This window comes from Larus michahellis, chromosome 1 (genome assembly GCF_964199755.1).
Source record: "Larus michahellis chromosome 1, bLarMic1.1, whole genome shotgun sequence".
In the NCBI taxonomy this organism is placed as follows: Eukaryota; Metazoa; Chordata; class Aves; order Charadriiformes; family Laridae; genus Larus; species Larus michahellis.
In genome coordinates, this window is record NC_133896.1 from 48,446,009 (window position 1) to 48,462,135 (window position 16,127).

The window sequence follows — 16,127 nt, forward strand, 5'->3', positions numbered from 1 at the left end:
CTTGTTAATTTTCATGCTGTTTTCAGATTTTAAGTGACTCATATGGAGCAGGTTCAAGGGGAGACTCTGCACAATGCTTTTAGTGCCATGGAACCAACTCAGGTGTGTTTGCACTGGAAATGGACTCCAGTCCATATATCACTGATACTCTGTAAAAACCTAAAGAGTTATAAATTTGGCTTTTAAGGCCCAGCTTTGCAGCTACTGTGGTATTTTTGTTGCCGTGTATAGAGGATTTTTCATTTCAGCTTAAAGTTCACATTTTCAAGCCTGTAATAATTTTTCACAATGCCCAGGATTGTAAAACTTTAATTCTGAGACTTACTGTTAATATTTATAGTCAAAAAATAAAGTCCAGGAGATGACCAACCCCAAACCAGCTCTGGGCTTGTTATGTGACAAAAGTCAGATTTTTCATTTTGCATAGACTCCTAACTAAAACTTGTCCCCATTAGCCAATTTTCTTTCAGCAACAATGAATTTTAAAAATGAAAGATAAAAAAAATTTCTTTAATTTTGATTCCAGATTGTCAGATGAAATCATTGTGTTAACAGCTTTATGACTGTTCCATTCTGCTATCATTGCAATGTCTAAAGGTCAATCGCTTCACCCCATAATACAGCTTTTTGTTTTGTTTGCATAGCTGATTCAGTCTTTCCTCCCTGAGTCAGATGTAACAATCATCTCCCTTTGACCGTCTTTGTAGGTGTTGTAGACAAAATTCCGCTCAAGGTGTTAAGAGGGAGTACGCACAGACTTTCAACTTTGACTATGGGTTCAATAGAAGTAAGAGAAAAACAGTCCAGCATAAAAATATGAAAACTTCCCACAGAAGTGGGATGATTTCCTGAGCTCTTTGGGAATAAGGACTCTTCTCTTAGGAATACAGTACAGCTATTAGCTCATTACTTATGCAGAGATTAGCACTTTGAAGTACAATGTATTTGATAATCTTTATATAGACCAAAGAGACAGCTTGATGGATGACTTTTCTGATGTCAGCCGGTTACAATGACTCTCAACAAACTTGATATTTATCCCCCTTTTTCACAATTTCTGTTGTATAATTACTATAGGACAGTAAAGAGAGTGTTTCCACTCAATGGTGCATTTCTTGCCCCGTGGAAATCACTTAGCCTTCATTTGTGTTCCCAGTCTGCTTCACTTGAAGATCAAAATAATTCCTTAGACATACCATGGACGTTCACTGTCCTGTCACTTCAGCAAATCACAGGCAGTCTCCATTTTTTAACTGAATTAAATAACTTTCTGACAAATGGTGCAGATGATGACCTCAAAATATGAACCTAAGCCTGCTGTTTAATGAAGGCGGGTAGTGCAGGGTAACCCTACCAACAACAAATAGCCTGTCTGTTCCTTTTCTGTGTACTTGCCACTGCAGTTCTGTTATGAGAAATAGGATTTTAAGGTATTAGCGTAGGACTCAGGACATCTGAATTCAATCCCTAGTGATACCACTCATGTCCTCTGGGATACTGGGTAAGTCTAGATCCAACAAAGGACTTCAGTGCCCTGCAAGGCAACACCCAGGTGTACAGAGTGTAGAGCTTTGTGTCTGGTAGTAGTTAGGCTACCTGTGTAGTGAATTGTTGCAAATGAGATATAAAATACCTTTCCTATTAAGCACAAAGATTTCCACGCCTGAGTGCACTTTAGACCTTCAACCCCTGAGTCAGGGTGGCAGGTCAAAACCTCCATTAATTCAACTAGTGCCCAGAATCTACCTCATAGAATCATAGAATCATGGAATTGTAGAATCATAGAATAGTCTGGGTTGGAAGACACCTTTAGAGGTCATCTCGTTCAGGCCCTCTGCAATGTGCAGGGACCTCTTCAACCAGATCAGGCTGCTCAGAGTGCCATCCAACCTGACCTTGAATGCTTCCAGGGATGGGGCATCTACCACCTCTCTGGGCAACCTGTCCCAGTGGTTCACCAACCCCGTCGAAAAAAATGTCGTCCTTATATCTCGTCCAAATCTTCCCTCTTTTAGTTTAAAGCCATTACCCCTTGTCCTATCGCAACAGGCCCTGCTAAGAAGTTTGTCCACATCTTTCCCTTTAAGTACTGAAAGGCCACAATAAAGGTCTCCCAGGAGCCTTCTCTTCTCCAGGCTTAACAACCCCAGCTCCCTCAGCTTGTCCTTATAGGAGATGTGTTCCATTGTTCTGATCATTTTTGTGGCCCTCCTCTGGACCCACTTCAACAGGTCCATGTCTTTCCTATACTGAGGGCTCCAGAGCTGGATGCAGTGCTCCAGGTGGGCTCTCAGCAAAGCAGAGCAGAGCAAGGGCAGAATCACCTCCCTTGACCTGCTGGCCGCGCTTTTCTTGATGTAGCCGAGGATATGGGTGTCTTTCTGGGCTGCGAGTGCACATTGTTGGCTCATGTCTAGTTTTTCATCCACCAGTACCCTCAAGTCCTTCTTGGCAGGGATACTTTCAATCCTTTCATCCTCCAGCTTGCATTGATACCGGGGGTTGCCCCGGCCCAGGTGCAGAACTTTGCACTTGGACATGTTCAACTTCATGAGGTTCACATGGGCCCATTTCTCGAGCCTGTCCAGGTCCCTCTGGTATGTCAACTGCATCAATCAGCTTTGTGTTGTCCACACACATGCTGAGGGTGCACTTGATGCCACTGTCTATGTCATTGATGAAGATATTGAACAGTACTAGTCTCAATACAGACTCCTGAGGGACACCACTTGTCACCGATCTCACTCTGGACTTTGAGCTGTTGACCATTACCCTCTGGATGTGACCATCCAACCAATTCCTCATCCACCAAATGGTCCACCCATCAAATCCGTATCCATATCACTCCTTTTGAAGACCTTACAGAAGTCCAGATAGATGACATCCATAGCTTTTCACTTGTCCACTGATGTAGTCACTCCATCAAAGAAGGCCACTAGGTTAGTCAAGCAGGACTTGACCTTGGTGAAGCCATGCTGGCTGTCTTGAATCACCTCCCTGTCGTCCATGTGCCTTAGTGTAGCTTCTAGGAGGATCTGTTCTGTGTCATCTTGCCAGGCACAGAGGTGAGGCTGAGAGGTCAGTAGTTCCCAGGCTCCTCCCATCTACCCTTTTTAAAAATGGATGCAATGTTTCTCTTTTTCCAGTCACCGAGGACTTCATCTCACAAAGACTACATTTATTTGAAAGAACAGGGCAGAGTTCTTTATTTTTGTTGTTTCTGTCTCTCCTACACAATACGAATGATAAATAAAATAATAATCTCCTCGGTGGCTATCATCCTCTCCATATTCAGATTTTAGGACAGTATGACTGCTATTACTTAACTCCTAGAGAAAGTCTACCTTTTAACAGTGAAAACCTATCATAAAGTTTCTAGAAGACACTTTCATGTGTCTCTTAAATTTTTGTCAGCTCTTTAGGTGAAATATCTGTGTGAATGTTGTCAGGTATTGTATATTATTGTGATTCCACTGTGTTCTTTACACCAACTGGTGTGCACTGAGAATGTGGATATGTGCATCTGTTCCTTCACTTTATTTCAGCAAGGCAAGCCTTTTCTTTGAGGTCATGAGTTCTGCAGAATGAATCAAAAGCTTGAAGCATCTCTGTCATAGCTCCCTGTGTGCTTGCCAAAGCCTCCTGCTCAGTGTGAGACCATCCTAGTAAGATTCCATCAGAAAAACAGTGGCTATTTCCAACTTGCTGCATCTTAACTACTTCCTGGGGCTGTTGCACATTGTTCAGTTTGCAAATGCATTTCAAAGGAGACAGTAAATTCAGATTTTTGTTGCAGCAGAGCAGCCTGAAAGGTTTTCCACAGCATTTCCCTGCTGCAGCAACCCTCCTTCCTCTAAGCACTGATGGAGCTTCCTTGTCTTCTATTCCGTCACCTCTCACAGGGTCCTCCCCGTTCTTCTACCTGAAGCAAAAAGTGCCTCCTGTGGGGGGGTGGGGTAAACAGAGAAATTTTATCCCATGTCTGGTTTGAACATTGTATACTTTATCTACTTTTCATCAATGTCAACACTGACATCTTTTTTACTTATCACTACACCTTGACAAGGAGCTTTCAGCATTCAGAAGCATGGGCAAATCACAGTTCCACAGCGCATATAAGCCCTCGGCCTAGATGGACATACAGCCTTCAACTTCCACATTTCTGTAAGCAAGCAGTTCCTGGAATCACCTAACAGAGAGGATGTCTTTGCCTCAGGAGCATTCTTGCAAGTAAAACCTGATGATAGTGGATTCCTTGGTTAAATAAATGCAAAAGCCATCCAGGATTTGATCCAAAACAACCACTGGATGGGAGAGTCAACCACTTCTGATCAGTAACCCTGCGCTCCACTGTCTTGAACGTTGGTCATAAGGATCATCTAGAAAAGACATTGATTTTATAAGCAACGTGATATGTTGGAAAAAAGCATGCTAATGTCAGTATGTGAAGAAATTGACTTGCATGTCCAGTACATTCAACATTCCTTATTTTGAAATTGTTCTACATAAATGAACAAGTGTATTTTAATGCACATTTACACACAATTATCTGTACTTTAAAAGCTACATATAATACATTATTATTTTATCTCACTAGCTATGAGTAAGCTCTGATCTTGCATGTTTTTTATGGGAGTCTTGCTTGCTTAGAGAAGTAGCTTGATTTTTAATAGGCTTATATATTCTATTTATTGTTCCAACAAACATATGTGAATCTATATGAAGTCCAAAAAAATGTTTCTCCATGGCTGAATAAAAAATTTTTCAAGCTGTGGATGTGCAAAGTATGAAAAATGATACAATATGAGTAGGAGGGCCTTTAAAGGCAGCTTGTGAGGTCCTGCATACCTATCGCTGACAAAAGTAGCTGCGTGCTCTATACGCATTAGCTCCCCTTCCAGTTCTAGGTGGGCTACAACATTTTCTGAATAGCGGCTGTTCTGCAAAAGTAAGTTACCTTTTGTTTTTTTTCTGAAATCCTGTAAGGATATCAGAATTTTCCACAGCATTTCTGTGACTGAACTGTACATCAATAATACTGACAAAAAGCAAATGTTAAGCTGACAGTCCATTGGTATTTGTGTTAGAACTGGTTTGTGTTACATTGGACAAGGCATTGCTAGACACGGAAGAAAAGACAGAAACCCCTTTTCAAAAGAGCTCTGTCACAGAGCAAGCAAATTATCCTGCCTGTGATGTGATTATCCCTGTTCTAAGTAACATTTAGCAGGTACTTTGTGCACATGAGAATAATAAAAAATAGAAATAAAGAGATTATATGAGACATTCCATAGAACAGAGACTCATTTTTGGTCTCTTTTCCTACGTTTAAGGAGTCCTTGTCCATGAATGTGGTTTGTGGGCAGTAGGAAGTTTAATAAAAAAACAATTAATCCTATTACATCTTGTTGCTGTTGCCTTTTGTTCAGTCAGGTAGGACTTGAAAGATACAGAGAGGAAAGATTCAGATTTTCGCTGGGTACTTTGGTCCTGTTTATCTTCCTCCTCCCTCTTGGCTTTTCCCCAAGACAGGGTCCAAGGTCTGGTGATTTCTTCAGACCCCTCCCTTTTTAAAAGTTCTGCCCACCAGGAGTAGAGAACACATTACTGTACTCAGTAACTGCTGGCAGTGAATGAACGCAGGTCAATTTTTTTGTCAATATTTGTGGTAGTTGTTTGTGACAAACCTTGTCACCTACAGAGCTTATGTAATGAATTAATTAAAGGAGAGAAAAGCATTCTCAAGAATTATTCCCAACCAGAAAAGAATCCAACTTTGTCACATTAATGCCTCAGCTCCATTCTGTAGTTTTCACAACACAGTATCTACAAATTTGGGTTGCGTGCCCTTAGTCTTTTAGCCACAACACTCAGATTTACGACAGCATAGATTTCCCATTGGAACAGATGGCATACTGCGGCAGAATTTATTAGAGCTGCATTTCCCAGACACTTTTTTGTAGCACTTTTGCTCCTTACCCTCCTTTTCCTAACGTGACAGGGCATCATATGGCTCTGACACTGAAATTAGCATGGAGACACGTGTGGTTCCTTGCAAATCTGCTCTGCATAAATAATCATGCAGATTACTGACCTGCTAAGGCTCCTAGCTGGCAATCACACAGCAAAGCCTGTAATTTCTCCCGTTTGGTGCTGCTCCACCATTCCCTTATCCTGATTTCTAAGCTGTTATATGTCTCTCGTGTCTGACATCAGAGAAGATAATCAGCTGTGGCTTAGGAACATTACCATTCTAGGTCTTACGTGTAAGCATCTTGGATTAGTAAGAAGACAGATAGGTATCAAAAAAAGGGATGTGACTGGACAAAATAAGGCCAAGTTACAAGTGTTTAGGTTTCCAGGAAGTGTTATAATTTCAGTTTTCCCATAAATCAGGTTTGTAACAGATGGGTGAAATGTAGGTCAGATGCAGCAGGCATCTTAGTAAGCACTTGCTTGATCGTTTCTTTTGGATCATTTCTGCGTCTCTCGTCACATGATAGAAGAAGGTTTAAATCAGTCTGTGCAGCCCACTTCCAGTATGACAAGGGGTAATGAGAGGGCAAACCTGCGACACGAAGGGCAGGAATCTGGCATTCACTTGTGCCTCAGGCCAGATTCATCCTGGGTGCACACCCTGTAAAGCAGCAGCATGCTGGCAGGCAGAATTCGCACCCCTGTTGATAAGTACCGCGACATATATGATGCACAAGACCACACACTGAGCTGAAGCTTTTGCAACCCCAGGGCATCAATGGGTCAACCAAGGACATAGTGGCAGCCTTGGCTTTGAATTTCCTAACTGTTGTAGACCAGCGCAACGCTTGAGGTTTACATGTCTGCCTTCCTATTTAGAAAAGAGCTGTTTGAGAGACAGAGCCCCCTCCTCCAAACAATAAGCAATTCCCAGTCCTTTCCTTCTAATGGCTCACAGCCCCTCCAGTAAACACATATGTTGAAGAGTTTAAATGATGGGGTTTTACATGGGATATGGAATCATAGAATGGTTCGGGTTGGAAGGGACCTTAAAGATCATCTAGTTCCAACCCTGCCCTGGGCAGGAACACCTCCCACTAGACCAGGCTGCTCAAAGCCCCATCCAGCCTGGCCTTGAACACTTCCAGGGATGGAGCATCTACAACTTCCCTATCCTTTGAAGCTGTGAGGGCTGTCTTATAAATACGTTGTATCTCACAGGTGCGAGGGATGTAGCTACTCCTTTGGAGCTGTACTGGCCTCCAATGCTGATGTGCCTGCTACACATGCTGCAGGCTCTCGTCTCATGGCATATGCAGAGCTCAGTGCGTGCTCCTCCACCCCTGCAAATGCTTCTTGCAGCTAATAGGGATCGCTGCTACTTACTCGATTTAGCCATAAGCGTAAAAATAATAAACATGCACAAAAAGATTCAAAATCGTCTGTCATAATACCCTTTCTTCCTGAACACCACTCCTTCCAACCGTTTTCCTCATGTCTGGTATCTTTTCCTAAATTAGACACCATGTTTCTTGTTTTACATCACTGGCTGGGTGTTACTAGGATTTTAATCCCCAGTAAAAGGTGAATCAAATCCAGGAATTATTTTCCTCATACATTTCTAAGTTTGTCTACTTCCAAGCCTGAGAGTAAATTATTTTTGGATGTTGTCATTATTTCTTTATATATTTTATATATATTATCTGTTTATGTACTCTGTCTAGTACATAAACAAATGTAACCGAGTAAAAGTACTTACATATGTACTTAATTCAATGAAATTACCATTCAGCTTAAAGATAAAAGTACTTCACTTTCGGACATCTCTGGGTAGAGCTGTAAATAAGAAACTGCAGTTACTGATACACAAAGATGTACTGATTTCAAAATCTCTGTCTTAGAATACTTCACAGCCCACATGGAAAATAATTCTGGAACTAGATTCATCTCGATGGGCAGAAGGTGGGTAAGAAATGATGTTTTCATGCTATACCCCTGGGAGCCACTGCTGTTAAGTGCAGTGGGGCAGATGAAGGCCAGGCTACATCTTCCTCTGCAAGCGTTGCATTAGGAGGGGTGAAGCGGGAAGCCTCTGGCTGGGGCCTAAGGACAACATCCACTGGAAGTGAAATCAATGCTAATCTTTCTATGGCATGAAATAGCTTTTGGAAAGGATCCAATAGGAAAATAAATTTTAACTCATTATGGAACTGAGTATCTTTGTTGCCATCCTGTTTATTTAAAAGGAATATGCAAAGTCCTGTTTCCCCTCACGCAGCAGAAACTTGTTAGAAACCACTTTTTTGGTGACACTTCTAAGCTCTCCTATGGGAGCACTCCTCCTGTAAAAGTCTTTTGAGGCATTTCTAAAGAATAGCTACCAGTACTTGTTCTGACTGTGTTTCTGATCCTTCCTTGCTTTCTTCTCCCTTGCCTCCCTACTTAGTCAATTTGCTGGCTTTTCTATAGTACATACAATAATAATCAGCTGGATATAGTCATAGAAGCCTTTGCTGGGGACACTACTCTGGTTTCACCAAAATAGTTACACAGAGATGCTTGTAGGTTACTTCTCATTACCCTAAAGAAACCTTGCAACTTCTCTTATCTTTGCAGAGATTTAATCCAATCCACCACAGCTACATTTTATGTTGTCTTCCTTCTAGAATGCACAAAATCAGAGAATTATGCTTTGTCTCCTTTCAGCTTTTGGCAGTTGTTATCTTGGAAAATGTAGATGTAATGGTGAACTGTTCTTGACTGAAAGGGCCATGCAAAAGGCAACGCACTTCACTTCAACTCCAGGCTGCAGGTTCATTTCGCACTATAAGTAGAATGGGATCCATACTGATCAAATGTCAAAATATCTTTGACAGAAAATTGCTTGTATAGAATAAATTTGACACAGGACAGTTACCCCACTTCTATGAGAAGTGGAAGAAGAGTTCTGTGGCTTGTGACTGTGTCAAAGCCCTTAGCAATGGGCCATTTGATCTGGTTTAATATGATGTAAAAACTCTGCAATAAACATATCTTCGTTTTTAATGACTCATCTGCCGTGGATGAAAAACAACAGCCATTTTGGTTTTCTCCAACTGCAGGAGGGTTGTTAGAAATTAAGCCTTTCTCCTTTCCACATTCTCACTGTTGTAACACACAGCAAAAACTGAACGTGCCTCCTTACTTGATGTTGCCCTGAAACTATTCGTATCAAGGAATTATCAAAGCAGTGCAGCTCTGCTTGGCAGGGACATTTTCCAAAGTGGAGCTTTGGCATACCATGGCATAGAAGTTGTGCTCTGGCTTCTAATTAGTGCTGATGCGGATTCGACAAGGTGCAGAGGCTGGGCTGGGACCGCAGTTGCCAGAGTGGTGCCTCTCTCCCAGCATGAGCAGTTCCAGTACACCCACGCCACCAGGGAGGGTAGTGAGCTGCCCTGTGACACAGCTTCGCAGCCACATGGCATTTTTATGTGTTTCCACCATTAAAAAAGCCCGCCCAAACTAAAAAACCCTCAAGCAGAGAATGGAAATTATAGCCTGACAAAGATGACATTTCTCAGGATTGGCTATCTCCAAAATGCAGCCTGTTGGTCACAATTGTTGAGTCATTAATTTCCTTTCTGGGCAAGCAATTAGTGCTCTATTTCCTGGGAAGAAAATTTCCCTTTGGATGGCAGTGAGAGAGGTTGGGCAAATGATGACAGGTTTGCAGAGGTTGGGCAGCTGCCTAATCCTTATAAAAGTTTCTGGCAAGATGTGTTTTACAGAGGAACACTTGAATGTCTGTAAACATCCATACACACGTTCACTCGCATACCACACAGAAACGTCAGCCACGACCAAGACCTCACTGTTCCTTGTGCTGTAAAGATAGAGTTCATACCTAAAAACCTAATAAACTCCACAGCTGATGCCACCTGAAAAGTGATAGAGCTATATGAATCAAAGATACTCGATTTATAGCAACTGAGAAAAACTTAATTTATCTGCCTTTATTGGAGCTTTGCTTGAATAAAGATCATGAAATATTTTTTTATGACAGTGTATGCCTAAGTAGATCTTATTTGAGCAAAGATAGAGAAGGAGAATAAACAGACTTTCTTTTTCTTCACTGTTTGTTGTACAGTTCATCTAGTTCTCTTATTATAATTGAAAACTAATAGACATTAATAAACTAAATATTTCTCATGGAAAGTTTTATTTCTGTTGCTAGTGAGTGCTATTCACTTCAATTTCAAATCCAGTTCGGACTGCAGAGCATTGATAAAGTCAACTGATGAAACAAATTCCACCCTTTATAATCTTAAGCTTTAAAAGATTTACTAAATTCTCATGTCCTTCGATCTCACGTGACTAGCGCGGTCAGAGGAAAATATAAAAACTGCAGCTGGGCAGATAAGATTTAGATTAAGAGAACCATTACCTCATAACAACACTAGGAAGAGGATCACAAGCGTTGAATTCAGTTTGGATGTTGCTCAAAGCAGAACTTAAAGCTGTGGGAAGAGTCTGTGAAACCCCTGCTGCTGGGCAAATCTTTTTTCTTAATGCAGCTGCAGCACTTAGGTAATTAAAACATGACACTGTACATTTCTTTTTCAGTTAAACAGGAATAATTGTGAATAAACTTTCTACAAAACTGTTTCCACTACAAACCATGGCATTTCATACTTAAAATTGCTACCCCACAATCTTCACAGGTCTTCAGGCACATGAATATTTTCTGTAAGTACTTGGATCTGAAGGGTAGGTGTGGTTCCTGGACATATGGCCCATAGGACAGGTAAGGACAGGATCCTGCCCTCAGCGTCACATGGCCAAGGGCAGATGGTGCCATGCCCTCGCCAGTTGGATTCCACTGCTTTTTGTGGAACAACATGCTGGACCTGGTCCTCAGCATGTGCAGGTCCCCAGGGTGTCAGCAGAACCCCAGGCTCCACCTGCAAAGCTGACCACACAGTTTAACACTTTTAGACATCAGCCCCGGGTTTTGATTGAGTGAGATGATCTGGTGGCTTTACCCTACTGTGAGATTTCTGTGGGTAAGCAATGAAGTGCTCTTCCTTTTGCACCTCCCTCTCCACCTCCTCCTTCTTCTCCCACTTGTCAAGTGCGGAGGGAAGGTGTGTTGGCTGGAGGGGAGGTGAGAAGGGGAGGAATAACACACATCTCCATGCTTCTCTGATCCTGGAGCTGCTGGCATGGGAGGCAGAACCATGTTGTCTCTGTTCCTGTTGGAATCTGTACTTATGTTCCCCAGGCAACAATTATTCAGTCAGGAGCTTTATAAAGCAGTAATGGTCTCCCAGGGGTCAGTCCCCCGAGGTAGGTGAGAGGAGCAAGAAAACTGAGGTAATTATTCTGGCTCTGTTTGCCAGGATATTCCTCTGTGTCGGTTGCTTTTGCCCGTTCCTGGAAATGCAAAGGGCCCAGAAATGGTTGCGGACCTGTCTGTACGTGCTGATGTCAGCTCTCCTTTCAAGTTCCTCCAAAGCTAGAAAGAAGAGTAACCTGAGAATTGATTTTTGCCTCTGTTGAGCTCTGAAATATGTGTCAGTTTCAAGCTTCAAAGAAACTGCTTATTCACCCACACAGGATTGTGCTTTTTTCATATTCTCCTTTGCATTTTAACTACACCCAGTGGACCATTCTTCCAGATGCTCAGCTGAGTACCAGCAGCTTTTGTGACTTGTGTGCTGCAGTAAACAGCCCTTGTTTTTTTCTGCTGCTGCTGCATATAACCTGAAATGAGCTCTTTTCTCCATGAAAAAAGTAGTATTTTGCATTTTTCATTAAATTAATATGTATGTGTTTGTGGATAAGTATTTGTTAGGCTCTTGCAAAAAGGTTTTCTAGTCACTGTGAAAATCCCAGTGATGTGGTTGGTTGTGTTACACAGTGCTAACCACTATAAGGTAACCAATGAGAACCATTAAGTTCGATTGATCTGTGATTCGCATTCCTTGAAGGTGGATTAAACACCTGCCTTCAATGGCCAATTTTTCCAAACTGAAGTATAGTCTTCACAGGTTTATATTATTCTGAATCTTTCAAAAAAACATCTGTAGGGACAGGTTCAGGTCAGAATCCTGTCTGGAGCAGCACAAATCCAGGGAATTTGTCTGCAGTAAAGTTTGCTCCTTAGTCTGAAGAGGAGAATTAATTCTTGAGCAGCAGGGCAACGTAACAGAGTGGTGATTATCCAATACTTTGAGATTATCATAGTACTCATCTGCTGCTGCAATATTGTCAGCCAGCACAGTACTTACTATGCCACCTTACAGCCACCGGCAAGGAGCACAGTACACCCCAACTAGGAGACATCAGCATGTACTACGGCTGAGAGACAAAATAGCTCTCCTATCTGCAGGAATTTCATAGAATCATAGAATGGTTAGAGTTGGAAGGGACCTTAAAGATCATCTAGTTCCAGCGCCCCTGCCATGGGCAGGGACACCTCCCACTAGACAAAGTTGCTCCAAGTCCCATCCAGCCTGGCCTTGCACGCTTCCAGGGATGGGGCATCCACAACCAGATACCTATAAACCACAGTATATCAGCTGTCTGGGGTGATAAATCCTTGCTCTAGTTGATTTCTTCTCTGTAGTCAGGCTGTGGACCAATACAATGGTGTAGGAGACCTCATGGGGAACCTAGACCTGCTACTGCACAAAGTTATCTCATATTAGGCTTATAGTCAGGAGCTGTTGAAACAAGAGGGGCTTATACTTGTTTCCTTCGAGGGCTGATGTGAACAATACTTCACTCACGAGACTATTTGCACAAAGTAATTGGGAAGGCTGTGAGCTTGCCTGACTGAGTTATGTTTCGCAACTCAGCTGCGTGCTCCAGGCTGCCTCTGCTACCTGGGCAGCACGGGTGGGTGGTCAAGCTGTGTCCATAGGCTTGGTCTCAGGAACAGCCTTGTGGCTGTGGCAGTAGATATTCTCCCTTCTGTGCCTTTTGTTCTCCACGTACTCTTTGTCTGTCTTGCCTACTCAAGCAATTTTGGGGCAGGAATTGTTTCTATCAATATGCAGAGTGCCATGGTGCGGTGGTTTGAAGTCCTCACCAGCTCTGCACATGCCCCAAAACCAGAATCACTATAGTAACACCAGCATGGTGTTTGACCATTAAAATTGTTGTGGAAGCTAATTAATCCAGGCAAATAGCATATTGGCAAAGCTATATTGTCTCAAAGTTCCTTGCACGCTGCTGTGCCATATAGCTACAGCCTATTTAGTTGAATGGCATTTAGGCTAAAGGGACCTTGATGTTGGCTGGGAGTATTATATACTATTATAATATAAACTAAGGCCATTGTCAAGTGGTGCCTGAATTACTCACAGCCGTGGTGAGGAATATGGTGAGCAGCAGCACATGTTCAGCAGTGCCTTGGATGACAAATGTGACACCTTCACGGCGCAGGAGGGTTTAAACTCAGGGGAATCGCTAAACAGAGAAAAACAAAAAGGTAAAGCAAGTGCAGCACATATGTAACTGCAAACTTGTAGTGTAATAAATCAGAAATTTGAGGGGGGAGGGGGGAGGAGAGTGAGAGAGAGAATGGAAGAGAGAGACAGAGGGAAAAACTCGATGTCCTCCCCACTGATAACATGTTTAATTGTAAGGCACTGCAAAAGCCAGAGCTCAGTCTGTCTTTGATGGCATGGAAAGGACTTTCAAAAGCTGCCTTTTCTTGTTAGGCTTGTAGAAAGACAGAGGCAAACCATTCATAAGCAAGAACTACTCTTTATAAGAGGTTCTTTTTGACATCTAAAAGGTAAAGAACTCAACAAAAAAATTTTCCGTCTCAATACAGCTGTTTCGTGAACTACAAACTGAATGAAAGTAGATTTAAACTAGTTCCAGGTTATAGCCTGTAAAATAAGGCCAGGATAGCTGTTAAGCCCCTGTCTTACTGAGGCAATAGGAAAATAACTTGATTTATACCGAGTCCCTTTGGCCTTGTTTATAAATGGACTTGTGGCAAAAACTTCCGGAGTGAGGCATTCCTACTCTCCTTTCTGTAATTTACACCACTTTGTTTTGTAATTTTTATTTTTGGTAATCTCTTTTGTAAACAGAATGTCCTGCAGAGACCTACAGTAGTGAGTCCAATGCAAACAGGACATCAAAATGCATTACATTTAAAAACACATGCTGGTGTATGGTTAAGATTACGACGTTCAGGACTGCAGTCTGTAACATTATATAAGGCTACACTATAGAAACACTTGAAATGAAGAATTTCTCACACAGTTCCTATTGTTTTTGAGGGAGTTTATGTTTGGGTTTCTTAGTGCCTTATCACAGACTTCAATAACGTTTCCTTGAGAAATCCCCCCCCTTCCTTCGTATGTGATAGAAATTGGTGTGTAACCAGGCCATGGCGATACCTTTGTGTGGGGTATTCTGTTCAGGCAAACTGTAACAGACCTCGAAGGCAGCTGGGATTTGCAGGTAGCCCCAGGTCAGGGCGGCAGACGCAGGCAAGCCTGGGGAGCAGCCTGGAAGGCAGAGCCCCAGGGGCTGCAATGAGATGGCTCAGACCCAGCTCCCACCAGGACCCCGTCCTGTCTCCCACTCACGGCTCAGCTGCTGCCGCCCAGGTGCTGCCCTCAGCACCCACCAGCAGTTTTCTGGTTCCCTGAGCCTGTCCCCTTGCTGTCCCTGCTGCTGTCAGGTGGGGGTGGCTGGAGGTCGCAAGAGGCGGACTGGGCAGAGCAGGGTGCAGGAAGCTGGAGGACTTGCCCATACTTCAGCCTCAAATTCAGTGGCTCCAACTAAAAACGCATAAAAAATGCAGAAATAGGCATTTCAGCCTATGTCCTTGTATTGAAAGGAAGTCCCATATTAAATCGGAAATCTAGGAGCCCATTTGGGGCTTACTCCAGCCTTGCTGAGAGACTTAAACGGGGGGGGGGGGGGGTCAGGGCTTAGCTCTGTCTGGTAGAGTAGAAATATGTGAGAAGATTTGGCCCCCGTAGAAGACAGTTTCCAGTCTAGTTCACTTCAGTGATTTCTGTGTTTGCCTTGCAGCTTGTCCTGCCACAAGATGGAATGCCGCGTTCTGTGGGAACTTATTGTTTTGTAAGTAGCTTTTGCAAAAAAAAATATTGCTTTGATAGAGATATCATTCAGTTTAGGCAGTGGCCATGTTTTACTTAGGCCTTACAGCCTGCTGAATTTGCTCATACGCCACAGGAGCGGGTCCCAAGTTCCTCAGATGACTTGGACTATTCTGTCCCGCATAATTAATTTAATGCAACCCTAAAACCAGGGCAGTTTATTCTCTGTGGAAAGCCCTGAAGCTCCAGCATGACTTAGTCCTTCCCAGCTCCTTTTTATCCATCGACTTTCTTGCAGTGGAAAGAAACGGCAGTGCAGGAGCTGCTGAGAGACAGCGTCCCTACAGCCATAAAGCTGCCACATTAAGACAAGTGACAAGGTAGCTTTTAAAAATCTCCTGACACAGCCGAAAAAGAATGTTTGCTCTAAAAACTTGTCTAACCATATTAGTTAAAAAGAGCAACTCGGCGAAGAAGAACAAATTCCAGTCTCTACGAAGGCAGCAGAAAGCTGGATTTACTTTCTAATGACTAAGGTGCAGTTACAAAAGATTTCCACTTGCAGAGGCAAGATCAGTTTTGGGCCCATATCACAAGCCACGTCTTAATGCCATTTTAATGACAATTTGCCCCAGGTGTGGCTAAAGCGTGTGTATGGATTTTAGTGGGGGACAATAAATACCTCGGGAAGTTCTAGGCTGTTTTTCAGACACTGGTGAGATAGAGTCCGCACTTGTGTGAATTAAAAACAGTCCTAGAGACAGCATTTGGACATTGCTTTCAGAAAGATTGATTCCTATCATCTTATCAGCCGAAGCATATGACTGCTGAACGCACTAAGGGCCGGCAGGCCGTTTCCACAGCTGTGACACAGAAATGACCGGCAGATTATCTGCTCGAGTACAGAAGGTCAGCAGTCTTGCTGGGATCTTGGAATACAGGGAGGACAAATTCCTCTCTGTTACCAGGTACAAGTTAAAAGAGGAAAAAAAAAAAAAAAAAAAAAAGCAAAAGCGATTGATTTTAATGGAGTGACTCAGGATTTACACCGTTACAGCTGAGACGAGAATTTGGCTC